Below are 5308 nucleotides of genomic sequence, written 5' to 3' on the forward strand. Positions count from 1 at the left end.
AAAAAAAAAAAAAAAAAAAAAAAAAACAACTTTGAAATATCAAAGATTATACATCTTTTGGTGACTCAAACTAGTCCCTTGTGTAAAAATTCAAAGTATGTGAACTCTCTGCTGCCTCTGCACATGCATCCCTGGTTGGGACACTCCCAGCTGTCTGCACACCCACCTCTTCATTCATTCTACTGTCCCATATCTAGACATGAGGGGGCAGGGGTGAGCAGGGGCAGGCAGGGGGCCCACACACCCAACTATGTAGTCATGTAGGCATCTGTGCCATTTAATTCCACTCTTTCCTTCCTCCATCCTGCATATGCAATTATGCCTCCTGAAAAAATAGAGCAAAGAAATTAAGTAGCTATTTTAGGTGGTTTGGGCAGCTTTTAAAAAAACAGTAAGAGACCATAGTTATACTTGTAATGCAAGAGAAAGTCGCAGTTAAGGCTGTTAGTATTTAACTCTCAGCAAATCATTACTCACAGCAAATTATTTCTTTTTCCCAACATTCCTTTGAAGGGGTTAACTATTTCAGAACTCTGATGTGAAGCTATTCATTTGGCAAATGTTCAAAAGTGACCCGAGATAGCAGAGAGAAACTATCTCTGCCTGTAGTTCTTGGCACTCTCAGTGAGGGAAAGCTGTCTGTGGGGGTCAGAGTAGCACCTGATTGCCCGCTCACCCAAAGACCTCAGACTTACCCAGTCCAGCTGTACCCTCTAGTTCTCCTTCAGGCTTGCTCCACTACATGAGCCCAGAAAAGAGGGGTGGCCAGAATGGGTGTGCTTTCTTTGAACTTTAGTGGTTGTACATAAGCCAGGTTGTGAGGGTAGTTGTGTGTGTGTGTGGGTGGGGGGAGAGGGAGAAATTACAGAAATAAGTAGAGGTTTTGAGGAAGCGATAATGAAATGGGGTGCTTATATAAAGGGGCAAAGAAGAGAGATAGGGAGGCATTTATTAAGAAGTGTGGTTGGCCAGAATAAAAATAACAAGGTGCTGGAGATGGGAACAGACTTTGGAGGGGTTGCTCATTCTGAAGGTGGAGGGAGAAACAGGAAAGTGGTCAGCAGGGTGTGGATGGCTACCACTGGTGTTAGGTTCTTATATCTACAGTGACTTTCTAAGGAATATATAATAAATTATTGTAAGATTAATTACAAAAGTCTCTGAACTATGCATTTTATGAGTAGACGCAGCCATTTTAAAAAAAAGTTTATTTGTAATTGACATATAATAGACACAGTCATTTTAAAATATTAACATTAGCCATATATGAACAAAACAGTATTTTTAAACAACAACCTGGCTTATGTACAAACACTAGAGTTCAAAGAAAGCACACCCATTCTGGCCACCCCTCTATTTTCTTTTTGGAGACAGTCTCACTTTGTTGCACCTTGGTAGAGTGCCGTGGCACCATAGCTCCCAGCAACCTCAAACTCCTGGGCTCAAGTGATTCTCTTGCCTCAGCCTCGCAAGTAGCTGGTACTACAGGTACCTGCCACAGTGCCGGGTGGGTGGGGAGATTTTAGAGATGGGGTCTCACTCTGGCTCACGCTGGTCTGGAACCTGTGAGCTCAGGCAATCCACCTGCCTCGGCTTCCCAGAGTGCTAGATTTACAGGCATGAGCCACTGCACTCAGCCTCAGGCCACCCTTCTTTTCTGCCACAGTCATTAGAATATGTGGACATTTATATGAGCCACAGAACTTTCCTTCTAATGAAATTGAATGATGAATATGTGACATAGGTAATAACTCAAATTACAATTACTTATGTGGTCTATACTGTCAAAACATTTCCCATCCCTCTTTTTTTTTTTTTGAGACAGAGCCTCAAGCTATCCCCCTGGGTAGAGTGCTGTGGCATCACAGCTCACAGCAACCTCCAACTCCTGGGCTCAAGCGAGTCCCCTGCCTTAGCCTCCAAGTAGCTGGGACCACAGGCACCTGCCATAACGCCTGGCTATTTTTTGGTTGCAGCTGTCGTTGTTTGGCAGGCCCGGGCTGGATTCGAACCCGCCACCTTAGGTGTATGTGGCTGGTGCCTTAGCCGCTTGAGCCACAGGTGCCGAGCCTCCCATCCCTCTTTTAATATTTTAGGGAAGTTAATTTTTACTAAGTTTCTGTAAAAGTTTAGTCTAAGTGATCAGATTGATAATTTATATTTGATTATTCCTACCATATTGAAAAGAAAATTGGAAATAGTATGGTGAAAGAGAAAAATTTAATGTGTGAAATAAAAAAAGGCAAGATAAGTGTCAGAAACCAGAGCAAACATATCAAGAGTTTGTGAAGATATTAATGGGAAGGGAAAGGAGAAATTATTTTGGTTTATTAGACAGATGAAACAAGTGTAGACTTTAGCCTTCTTTCTTGGCTTTTATTCTGTGTTTCATATTGTTTTCTTTTGATAAAAGATGAGCAATATATGGCTTCCTCTTCTAGTTATTTGGCTCTACTTGAAAACTCTTGTTCATGTCCAGTCAGACCTGATTGCATATCTGCCCTTGACAACCCAAGTGCTGAAGGACAGGGGTTGACCATCTGATAGCCGTCAGCGTGTCTGGCTGCTCATTGTGCCATTCCCACAAAGGGCTCCCTGTGAAGCTGCTCAGTGCATCAATGCTGCATTGTAAACCCAGTTTGTATAACTGGCGTAGTGTCTCCCCCCTCCCTCCGTTTCTTTCTTGTGACAAATAGGTCAAGGTGATGTAGCGTAAACGTGACTGGCCGAAGCACATGAGGCAGATACTAAGAGCAGCTTCTAAAATGCCAGAGGTGTCTGTCCTCAGTGCTTGCTAGCACTGTGTGGTATCTCTGTTAACAGGTTCCTCACCATGTCACACTTTCTGTTCCACTTTACTGTGAACCCTTTGAGAGCAAGGACTGTGCCTCATTTATCTTTGTATCCATGTTTTGGTACCTGGAACAAAGCAGGCACTTAATAAAATTGGATAATTGTTTAAAAAATCCAGATACAACTTTAGGTGTCTATACCTTGTGGTGGATGAGCCACATGTGTAGTTTTCTTTTAATAACACTTGATCCTAGGAAGAGAGCTCCAGTCTACTTTGGACTATTTATATAGTTGATCTTGAAAAATTCAGGGCTTAATGTCACTGATTCTCCTGTGCAATTGAAAATCCAAGTATACCTTTTTGCTGCCCCTACAACTTAACTACTAATAGCCTACTATTGACTGGAATTTTTACCAATGACATAAAATACGTTAACATATTTTTTAATGTCATATATATTATATACTGTAATCTTGTAGTAAGTAAGCTGAAGAAAAAAAGGATTTTTAGGCAGCCATAGGATTTTTGTTGTCAAAACAAGAGATTATAACAGAAGACATAAATTAATTGTTCTGATAATTTTGGACTCCAGGGCATCTCTGTGGAAAGGTCAGATCTTTATGAACTGATAGATAAAATACTATCCAAAACAAGTCTGAGACATGAGCAAGTGTTTATGTTCAAGACAGTGTCTGAACATATACACAGTAAGGAGAAATAAAAAGGCAATTTCCGGCTCAGCGCCTGTGGCTCAAGTGGCTAAGACACCAGCCACATCCACCTAAGGTGGCGAGTTCAAATCCAGTCTGGGCTCACCAAAACAACAACGATGGCTGCAACCAAAAAATGGCTGGGCGTTGTGGCGGGCGCCTATGGTCCCAGCTACTTGGGAAGCTGAGGCAGGAGACTCACTTGAGCCCAGGAGTTGGAGGTTGCTGTGAACTATGATTCCACAGCACTCTACCCAGGGGGATAGCTTGAGGCTCTGTCTCAAAAAAAAAAGGCAATTTCCCTATTTCCTCTCCCCAGTGAGGCATATGTTGCATAAAGGTATGAGGCTCATTTTGGTGACAGATGCTTTCATACAGAAAATTTTGAATTCTTGCATCTTCATCTCCCCAAAAAGTTTCAGGCCCTGACCTGATGACGAACAAGGAAATCAAAATAAGGTAACACTACTTTCACATGAACTCAGGACTGTAATCGAACTGCAATTGCCATCTTTTCTCTTTCTTTCTTTCTTTTCTTTTTTTTTTTTTTTTTGCAGTTTTTGGCTGGGGCTGGGTTTGAATCAGCCGGTGCCCTACTCCTTTGAGCCACAAGTGCCACCCTGTAATTGCCATCTTTACGTAACTAATTCAGTAGGTTGAATTTTCTCCCTTAGGAAGTTTTCAACCAAATTAAAGTTAAATTAATCTCACATTAAAGTGCAAGAAAGGATATGCAAGACCAGTGTGTGTGTTCTTTGGCATAAAATAGAAGCATCCCTCTAATAGCACTGTCCCAACAGGTGCATGAGGAACTGGCTATGGGGTAGAGTATCTACTAGGTCTACCACTCCAGCTTCAGCCTGGTGAGTGGTCCTGCCAAGTTTGGCTTCTAACTGTACCCAGGTCTCAAACAGATCTTGATCCCCTTCCTGTCAGGCTGGGACACAGCACCAGCACAGTCCAGAGCCCCAGGGGTGTCTGCACTAGTCAGCGAGCACCTCGATGCCATGCTCTGTCAGTGCTCACACCAAAAACGGGGGGCAAGTCGAACAGCCTGGGCTGTCAGGACAGCACAAACATTAATTCCCTAAGTAAGCAACGGCCAAGGTCTTGTCTAGGGTAGGTAATACAAAAATAGGTCATGAAGTTCCCCGTACACCACTGCTGAGATTTAATCTCACTCTAAAGCAGCACAAAATGGCTTCTTCCACACAAGGGCAAACTTTACCCCAATATTTCTCAAAAACCATTTATGTCTTCACTTAAGAGGTTTTTAAAAAATATACCTTCCCTATGTCAGAGCCAAGGTAGAAGTGAAGTGGCCTCTAGAACCCCTGGGACAGAAAGAGCTCCAGAAGCCAGTGGGTGTGAATGCATTCAAGTCCCGGGATTCGAGGTTAAGGGTCTGTGGGAGTTGTTTCTTGCCTTCCATCACTGGGATGCCCATCTTGGGCAGCTTAATGGCTGCTGGATCTCAGCCCTCAGGGGCCTGGGCTCCGATCAGTTCTATTGGAGAGGGTTTCTGGGCTCCTCAGTAGGTATGGCTGGCAAAACATCCTTCATCAGACTTCTCAGGGGATCTTGGTCTAAAGGAGTTAACTATACTAATATTTATAATAAGAGGAAAAGTTTAGAAAAAAGAAAAAAAAAGAAACATTACTCACAACCAGTAATACCAACCAATAATACCGATTAGCATTTTTTGCAATGTGTCCCACAGTTTGCCCATAAAGTTGCCATACACAGGGAAAATGGGGAATTGTAGCTCAATGTACCTTTATTTACAAAGTTTTTTTTTTTTTTT

At 42.6% G+C, this 5308-nt stretch overlaps 2 protein-coding genes across 3 annotated transcripts in view; both read left to right on the plus strand.

Moving 5' to 3' along the window:
* Positions 1-5308, plus strand: part of LOC100943188 (PRELI domain-containing protein 1, mitochondrial-like) — a 68102-nt gene that overhangs the window by 56180 nt on the left and 6614 nt on the right. The gene's annotated exons all lie outside the window — the stretch shown is intronic.
* The window catches only part of SPIRE1 (spire type actin nucleation factor 1), a 205718-nt gene that overhangs the window by 38850 nt on the left and 161560 nt on the right, over positions 1-5308 (plus strand). The gene's annotated exons all lie outside the window — the stretch shown is intronic.

The sequence above is a fragment of the Otolemur garnettii genome, unplaced genomic scaffold (assembly GCF_000181295.1).
Source record: "Otolemur garnettii isolate 467f Iridium unplaced genomic scaffold, OtoGar3 scaffold00176, whole genome shotgun sequence".
Classification (NCBI taxonomy): domain Eukaryota; kingdom Metazoa; phylum Chordata; class Mammalia; order Primates; family Galagidae; genus Otolemur; species Otolemur garnettii.